General features: G+C 30.5%; 1 long non-coding RNA gene across 1 annotated transcript; it reads left to right on the top strand.

Moving 5' to 3' along the window:
- The first annotated feature begins 390 nt into the window (after window positions 1-390).
- On the top strand, window positions 391-8,945 carry LOC139481707 (uncharacterized). The gene is made up of 5 exons (XR_011654667.1): window positions 391-403; window positions 1,381-1,395; window positions 4,406-4,435; window positions 7,574-7,752; window positions 8,780-8,945. It is a non-coding gene; the product is annotated as an uncharacterized lncRNA (long non-coding RNA).
- The last annotated feature ends 1,337 nt before the right edge of the window (window positions 8,946-10,282 follow it).

The following is a 10,282-nucleotide window of genomic DNA, read 5'->3' as shown; positions in this document are numbered from 1 at the left end:
AAATTTTGTTAAGCTAATGAAAACTATAAGATTTTTTGATTATATAGTAGTACTAAATTTCGCTTTATAGACATTCCATTTTTTTAAATTCGTTTTGAAGTAAATGCTTAAAGGGAACTAGTTAGATATTTGTGATATCAAATTGTTATATTTGACAAAAAGGATATCAGCTACAAGCCAAAATAATATACGAACCTCTGTATTTAGGCCATTGATATAATACCTGCAAATTCGTATCTATCGACATATTATGTATATTGCAATGCTCTAACATATAATCTGGGTTTAACCAAATTCATCTTCAATTGATTTATGGCATCAATTTCTGTAGTTTTTATTAAATATCTGTCTACATGATTGCTTAAAGACTATTTTCTCTTTTCTATTACAGATACATCCACGGGTAAGTCAAAATCATACATAGAAATAAAACATATTTGTATAACTGCAACATTTGGTACTTTAAGCTGTCGATGCACATGAAATAAAACATAAGTAATGACTGCATCAAAACACTGGTCACTAGGCGGGTGCAAGGATTTCTTTATAAGCAACAATGCATATAATGCAGTTTGATATTCATTCCTTGTTTCTCTGATTATTTATTTGAATGAAAATTCAATCATCAAATTGTAATTGTAAACTTAGTAATACATTACTTAAGTTATATATTATTATCAGTTTAGATCAATCACGATACACCGCGAGATTGTCGATACAGTTCGAAATTACACTCTTGGCTTTAAAATATCTCGAGTTCAGTGTTCCTGATGAAAGTAAATCCAAATGAAGTGTGGATAATTCATTGCTAAGAATGACAAGAATTAGTAAATTTTTAATCTTTTCTATTAAAAAGCTTTATGCGAGATCAAAGAATGAATTGTTGATTGCAGTCTATAATACATCTATGATAATGTTTGTGTATGAGAAATCTGCACCCTTAGTTTATTGGTATAATATAGTTCTTCAGTAATTTTTTTCCCTATTTGTCGTGAGTGTTAAGCTATGTAATCAAAGGCAACAGTAGTACACGGCTGTTCAGGAGTCATAAATGGATTGAGAGAAAAGCGTGAAAATATATATTACTTCGACTTTTTACTAACGAAATGATGTCGTTAAGGATAATTGTTTACATGTGTTGTGATGCTCCATAATATTTTGTTGAAGTTTATACAATAAAGTTGATGTCATTTTATGACAGTTACTTTGGGATTCTGACGGGTTTTTATTTATAATTTGAATTTCCTAAAGGATATATCAAACTATTTTCATCATATGTTTATTTTGTGATAATAAGTAGAAAATTATAGCCACTGGAGATATATTTTTTAAACGATTGTATATAATATCTTTTTTATTATATGTATTTTATTGTTTCAGAATTGTCCTGGTGGAGTAAGTTTATCTTATTTGTTTTTAAGATCTGACAGACTTGTTCTAGTCAACCCATTTATTAAGCCAAGTTAAACAAATCTTAATCCAATAATGTTCATACTGAACAGTGAAATGATGAAGACAAAGTTTAATGTTATTGCGCGATTTTTCGAATTTTAATGACAAGTTGCATGCTTGAAACGAAATCTGAATATGTAAACAATTATATATGAAGCAGTTAAAGGTTGAAATATACGATCGATTATATATTTGTGAAATAGGTTTCACATATATATAGTGACCGTAGAAAGCACCGAAAGTATACCTTTATTAATTTGAATTCTCTATGCAATTCCTTGCAGCTTTGACCAGTTTCTTTTTAATCAAAATACAAGATGTACAGATCTGTAAATTAGTATTAATTCGTCGAAAGTCCGTGTATATAAGTTTAATCATAGGGTGAAAAGGCAACATAATAAATTTATGTTTTACATGTGACTGTGTTAAACTGTAACTTTATTTGTTTTCGTGTAGGTTTTTTTTTATTTATCACTCATAATTAAAACGGCAAACAAATGGACCCGATGATCCCCTAATAATTTCATATCGTTAATTAGTTGAGACAAAATAAATTTATGTTTTACATGTGACTGTGTCAAACTGTAACTTTATTTGTTTTCGTGTAGGTTTTTTTTATTTATCACTCATAATTAAAACGGCAAACAAATGGACCCGATGATCCCCTAATAATTTCATATCGTTAATTAGTTGAGACAACAGTATTTTACCTATGATCAAATCGCATAAATTCAAGGTAACAAATAAAAACTAAGATAATAATATGAACTCTAAAAGCAGCAAGACATGGTGCGTCGACGCCCGTGACCATGATGTACAAACTTAACAGGCCAGTAAAATCAAAGCATCAATGCCACCGCTCGACAACAACTAAATATAAAGTGTTCATCTTTAGACTCGTGCGAAACAAAAAATCTGCTTTTTCTCTAATTTACAGTGTATCTATTGGCAATTCATTCCCCGCTCTCCATTCCAATTGGCCCACTTTGCAAATTCTACCGACTGGATTTGTTGGGTTTTTTCTCGTCTTAAATATGAATTACAAGTAATGTTTGATTTAAAACAAACAGGTATCATAGTTAATTAAATGTATAGAAATCTATCGTCTACTTACAAAAACGAACGTAAACGTTCATATTATGGCATAAAAATGAAAAGTTGTATTGTAATCATAAGAAGTACACTTAGTGTATTTCTTCAAAGGTTGAGGTACGATCATGGACAGATTTTTCTTAGATTATAATAGAGTTTGTCTGTGTTTATGCTGTTTTGTGTTTTATATTTTATAGAATCAATGACGTCATAATACTCCATTTAATTATTCTTAATTTGAAAATGATTGGCTTAAGATTTCATCATGCTCACAACATTATTTGAAATATTGTATTTACTTAGGGTCTGATTACACGATAATCATAGGATATTGCTACTATTTTTGCTTGAGATGCTATAAATAATATCTATTACAAAATCAGTAAAATGTATTCTGATTTGTAGATGTTAAGAAAACCTTTAGTCTTATGAAATGTTTTTTCAGACAAGGGTTATAAAAAAAACCATGTATGACTACGTATTATACTACACAAAGTCATTTAATTCTTTCTATAAAATATTGAAAACATTTGATATACAATCATATCCATGATATGGCTTTGACAGTTTGCCTTTGACTTTGCAGTTTTAATATCCTTTTGGTATCATCAGCTTCTCTTTTGCTTGTGACAGAGAAAACATGATTCATTGATTAATTTTGACTGTTTGAAAGCATAAGACACATTCAGTTTGGAGGTAGTGTTGTCGCTAACGATAATGTTATTTTTTGAGAAGTCAAACTGTGACATATCAAGAAAAGAAGCATTTTCACCCATTTGTTTTTTCAAGTATCACATTAAAGATTATTTTTTTATTACACATTTGACTTGAAAAATTAGATTGTATGCAGACTTTTGTCACAAATCACCGTGAGATAGTAGTTAGTACGTATGCCCTTAACGTGCAGTAGCAAATAGAGCTTTCATATGCTGGACAAAACCTAATTAATAATAAGTAAAATAGGTCGACCAAGATGATGGACGGAAATTGCAGATGCCCATAAAAGGCAATATTGGATCGAAGCAGATATTACCTGTTGAATTGGCAAAAATAGATCTTTCAAAGACACGTTGCACGTATCATTGCTATAAAAATACAGAGCGTGTTATTCTTCCTTCACAAGCCTTCGGATGTAATGTCCCTTTTACTGATCGAACGTTGTTGCATATTTTTACACCTCTCACAGTACAACGAATACATATATTTTATTGTCGATATGGAGAAGTAGAGGGATGACAATATTCTATTTAGCAGTCAACCCTTCGGATGATGAAATTTTGGAATAAAAAAGGAATAAAATTATACAAAATACATCGTCGGGCAGTACATTAATTATTAATTACCAAGTTTGTTTTAATAACATAAACTAATTTTACTGCACGAAATGCGTATATCGACAATGCATGTCTCTTTGGTGATTCATGCGGTCAATTTAGTCTTCATTCCAAGACCTATCACAAACGCTGACGAAACAAAATAGAAAGTACAAGGAATCAAAGCTGTGAATGACGGAATTAATGATTATCAGCAGCTCTCTGTTGATGCCACCGAATTCATCTTTTTTCTGTCATTAACGACAAACAATCATTTCAGAATCTTAATGAGCTTGGATAATTTAATCACTGTAGTATATGTACCCAAAAAGGTAAATTAACGATTTGCCGTTTGGTTTACATTGATGAGGTATTACGTTTCTAACCAATCAGAACAGTTTGATGAAGGCTTTTGAATGTTTAACCAAGAATGCATTAGATTATGAAAATGATGATTAAAAGCGACTAAAAAAACAATAAATAAAAGGCAATGTATTAAAACGTTCCTTCGTATAATATTAAGACTAACTGTATTCTTTCTTTTTCAGATGAGGAAAAGAAATAGTGATACAATATCGGTAGGTGATAATAGTTGGAATATTTATTTTTTTCGAATATTTTTGTTCAAACATGTCAAGTACTGTTTGCTAACAAAAGATTTGATATCATATACATGAATATCACCCTACAGTTGTAGCACAGCCTTTTGTCCATGTATCTATATTTGCCATTCACTTGGAAATAAAACAGTCAATGGTTTTTAAATACATTGTTTATCGAGGTGCTATTCTTTACTTGTCATCAAATTGGTGTTTCGTCTACTTTGGTCCAAATCTCAAAAGGGAATCTCATGTTGGAAGTCCATTGAATATAAGCTTGAGTATCGTCAAAATTCGCAGTTGCCTATTAAATTTGGGGGTAATATTTTATTTCTTCTGTGAATGTGTATTGTGTGTAAATATTTGTTGCTAAATCATGACTTTTACCATAACGTATCTTCATAAATTCAAGCATATTAATTATTGATATTTATACCATAGATCAAATGTTTTGACCTTTTACTCTATTAACAATTACCTCATCAAAGTGCATGTTTATAATCGAGAATGAAATTGAAGATTCCATTGCTAAAGATAAAATGAAACATCTAAATCATGGACTTTGAACTGGAAAATAACATTTGATTTACAATTAAGGCAAAATATGGCACATTGATGTCTTTGTGATTTATAAAGTATGCTTTAGGATACAGAGAAACCTCAAAATGCTTAAATATACATGATGTACACGTAGTTACTGTGTCAATGACATCAAACGTCATTTCATGACGCTGAATACCATTACTGGTGAAGGTCTAACCAGAAAAGCGCTTCGGACTCATAAAATGTATATAGTATTAATGTTATTCTAAATTTTTCAATCATTTTGAGTATACGGCTGAAATTTTATCTCACTTGTATAAATACATAAAAATTCGATAATGCCTTTAAAAAAAAAACACGTCGAATAAAGATAGTTTTAATCATATATAAAATATATTAGTAAAATCCAAAGCTCAAACACATCGAATACATCATGCATTGTTTAGATATAATGTCCTTGGTTTAATTTTAACCCACAGCTCGTTTCATATGCTTTCAACATACCACTTGGAATTAATTCTAATATTGAAGTATTTTTTTTTATTTTCAGTTGTTTCAAGGCCATCACGTCTTATTTTTCAATTATATAAAATGAAAATTTTTATAATTACAATGTCATGAGTTTTATAAATCCCGTACAGTTTAGTTTGAATCTCCTATTTTCGAACCCCAGACTACGCAGAATTCCTTCAAATAGAGTGGACTTTTTGATAAGTTCTGGTATTAATGAGAATTAACTTTAACCGTCGTTATTTCTATAAGAATTCGTAAGGTTGATTTAATGATCTAGCTGCTTTTTTGAACTTCTATAACTGCCACTAAAACAATAATTCAAGAAATATTGATTTTTATTTGGTATCAGAAAGACTCCTTTATTTAGATAAGAATATTGCTTCTGTTACGAGTATGTCCTCAGCAAATTTTTTGTAGTGAAATTAATAATTCACATATATAAGTATATATTTTGCCGATTTTCCCAATATATTTATTCCAAGAACCAACACGGTATTTTAATACGAAACAATAAAATCATATACCAATAGTACTTTAAGAATCAAAAAGTGAAATCACAAAAATACTGAACTCCGAGAAAAATTAAAAACGGAAAGTCCCAAATACAAATGGCAAAATCAAAACTTCAAACACATTGAACGAAAGGACAACAACTGTCATATTCCTGACTTGGCACGTCATTATCACAGTTTTGTTCAAATTATGTATGATTTAACACAATATGAAGACAAAAGTACAACAAAAATATCGAATTCCAAGGGTGAAAGGGAAAGTCCATTAAAACTAATGGAATAAAACTATCCAAACAATAAAACATATTAAACAGCTGCCATATTCCTGACTTGATACTATCATTTTATGAATAAAATGCTTCGTAAAGCATGGTTTTATAGTAACCTAACATGTTATCACTTGTATACTTGTCAATAAGTTTTTTCGTACGTGTAAACATAAATATTCTATAAATAAAAACAAGCAAATTAAGGTCATATGATACATAAAGATCTCCATTTGGTTGTTCTTCAAATTTTAACACAGTCTATTATTAAAAATGCAAACACTAATGTGTAATACCATTATTAAAAACCTAAAACCAAAAACATATTTTTTCCTGTTTTTCGTATATATTCAAAAATGCCAACCTCTAATTATTTCTTAAATTTTGACAGAATATTCCTTGAGGAATAAATTGTCTATTGCAAACGAACAAAATGTGTGTGTGGAGGGGGAAGTTGAACTCTTGTTTTCAATATAGTTCTGTTTATGCCGGGGATACATCTCTTTATCCCTAGATTCCGCCGCAGTCTAATTTCATTGTAGCATCGTCTAGCAGCACTTTGCGCAGGAAACGAAATCGCTATACAAATAATTAGCATATACAAATATATTGATGACAGAACAGTAACCAGTCTAAATTTTACTCGATTACATACCTCCTCGTTAGTTTTTATGTGCTTAAATACATTATATTAAAATAAGATGCAAGACTATGTGGTAAGATTTCAAAAGAGACAATTTTCCACCAGAGACTACATCATGAAGATGTTAGCAGCTTTTTGTTATTCTTGAAGAAAACCCATACAGTATAGCAAGCAATCAATGGCCTTGAAATGAAAAACATGTAAAACAGTTCAAACAAGAAAATTAAATACCTCATTAAACAAAATAATTATAAAAGAAAGATAAATATTATATACAACAGCAACCAATAACTCCTGAAATTGAATTTCCTAACTTGGAACAGGCACATACAGAAGTAACGGATGCGTGTATGTTCGTTTTTATTCGACAAAGACTTTAAATGCACGCAACTATTTGTTATAGTTCCTGCCTTTTCTACATGATTTTTTTTTCAAATCAAGAAAAAAGATGAATAATTTTACAAAAATTCAAATATACGAGCATGCGCGAATGAATTTGTTATTCGGTCATTTGTTAAAACATTTTTTCAAAAAAAACAGTAAATAAACTTACTAATACAAGTCTGTTGTCTTCTTTGTGGTCTTTAGTTTTGCTCATTATTACATTCAAAACATTTAAAATTTTGTTTTCTGTTTTCAGAATTTCCGAGACACAGACACAGCATCTATAACAGAAGTATACCTACACAATAAACAGTTATCTTTAGGGTCTTTATATAACCTAATAAATGCTTTTTTAGATGTAAAAGAACAACGGCCTACAAATACATATGAGGATATTCTTTATGATCAAGATTACAATTTTGATGGCAATTGAGGGTGAGTTTTTGTAACATGATAATTCTCAAAAGAAACAAACACGTGGCTGTACCAAGTCGTGAATATGATAGTTGTTTTCCATTTGTAAGATGTGTTACAGCTTTTGAGTTTTCCATTTTTTAATTTATAAAGCACTTTCCATTTTGAATTTCGGTAATTTACTTTTTTCCTAAATATTTTAGGTTTTCTATTCATTCGTTGGCTGTTTTCGCCGTGTTATGCCCACGTATTAGGACATTTTATTTCAAATGCTCTTCATATTTGATTTGATCTTCCAACTATATAGTTTGATTTTAGCGTCACTGATAATAAAAAATGAAACAAATAAAACACCTCATTATTTGGTGAGTTTTATATAGACAAAACGTGAGTCTGGCCAATACAATTGTTAGCCAACGGTTTTTTTTTGTTTTTTTTTTTTGTAGTGTCTATACTCTGCGTAGCAATAAAATTAGTGAATGACGAGTTAAAAATACTAACTGTGTAAAAACCATTTATATGTGAATACTAGATTGTCTTCATTATAAAATTGAAAATGAAAATGGGGAATGTGTCAATAAGACAACAACCCGACCAAAGAGTAGCTAACATCCACCTATGGTTCTTCAAAGCAGCACACCCATCCCGCAGCCGGAGGTTGGTGTCAGCTTGCACCTTAATACAAATATGTACTTGTTCAGTGAAAATTGACGACATACAAAACTCAAAAGCATATAAAGGAACTAAAATTGAAAAACATGCCAGACAAGCAAAGGCCAGAGGCTCCTTACATTGGACAGGCATAACAACTCAGCGGGGTTAAACATGTTTTGTGAGATATCAACCATCGCCCCATACTTCTAAACAAAGTAAAATAAAGAAACACACATCAATAAGCACAGTAAATATAAATGTACGGTACACCTTGCACATATCAGGTAAGACATAGTCTGCTACATAAATATTTGTCGAAAACTGTTTGAGTATTACTTACCATTTCCAGAATTTAATAGATATGCATTTATTATTAATATGTTTTATATTTCAGATAAGAAAAGATGGCTCTTGAGTAAATGGTGTGCAGAGGATGAAAAATTGGTTTATTCATGAAATTAACTAAACAATTAGACTCCATGAACTTCTTTTATTATTGTACAGTAAACCTTTAAAACTATAACGACGACTTTAATACAGTTGTTCTAAAAAATAAATAAAACGAATGTATAATATGTTTGAATAAATCAGTTTTTCAACAGCTTATTTAAAGTTTGTAATTAATTTCGCAATCATATTTAGCATGCTTAGGTCATATATGTGCTTTCTCTTTTATTTAAAAAACAGGAAATTAAAAAAATATTTAGGGACTTTTTTTTCTAATTAATACAATTTGTGTTATTAAAAAAAATAGAACAAACGTCAATGAAACATAGAAAACACCATGGTCATAAATAAAGACAACAGTAGTAAATTGCTGTTCAAGATGAAAGACAAACAGACAAAACTTAAATTGGTAGTTCTTCTTCTTACGATATAATCGCGAATTTTTTTTAATTAATGTATGAAATGAGTATATGCAAGTTAAAAACAAAATAAACGGTATCGTTCAATACCAACATGTTTTTTGTTCATTCGAGATCCAAGGAATATACAAGAAGGACGAAAGATATCAGAGGGACAGTCAATCTCATAAATCGAAAATAAACTGACAACGCCATGGCTAAACATTAAAAGGACAAACAGACATCCAATAGTACACATGACACAACATAGAAAACTAAAGAATAAGCAACACGGTCCCACCAAAAACTAGAGGTGATCTCAGGTGCTCCGGAAGGGTAAGCAGATCCTGATCCACATGTGGCACCTTTTAATGGTAGGAAATGCAAGCACGGGAATATCGTATCAATTGGGAGATATATACCCCGTATGCAGGTGCTGCTGGATGTTGCTACTTAGAAATTGAAAGTTCACAATTGGAAAGCTGAAATCATCTCTTTTGTCGTAAAGTTTTGTTTTCAACCTACCCTCATTGTCAATTTCTAGATGTCAGTCAAGATATGAGGCCGACTTAAAAGTATCTGTTGTATCCGTTATCTCTTGTTCGATGAGATAGATGCGTTCAACATAGTCACCGAATTTTGAATTATAAAGTTAATGAACATCATCTATATAGCGGAAAGTAAAGTTAAAGGATATTGCTAACTTATTTTCTTTCTTCCTAAGAAGTTCCTGTATGAAGTCAGTTTTTATAAGAATAAAGAAATAAGTCGGCAAAAAGAGGGGCACAATTAGTTTCCTTTTGGAATGCCGACAGTCTGTTGAAAAACACGTCCTCCGAACGTAACAAATATGTTGTCAATCAAGAAATTTAGCATCATGATAAAGTCAGTTACAGAGATTTTTTTTTGTCAAATCAGAGTGATCCTATACAAAGAAGGATTTATTCCTCCCTAAGACAAAATACTTGTATCTACGTTGGCCATTCTTTTTATGAAACAAAGCAATACCAACTCAATCAATTTGTCTTTTAGTTTGGAGTGTGGAATACTTG

The sequence above is a fragment of the Mytilus edulis genome, chromosome 7 (genome assembly GCF_963676685.1).
Source record: "Mytilus edulis chromosome 7, xbMytEdul2.2, whole genome shotgun sequence".
NCBI classification, from domain to species: Eukaryota; Metazoa; Mollusca; class Bivalvia; order Mytilida; family Mytilidae; genus Mytilus; species Mytilus edulis.
Note: the sequence above shows the minus strand (reverse complement) of the source record. Positions and strands in the feature narration are given on the sequence as shown.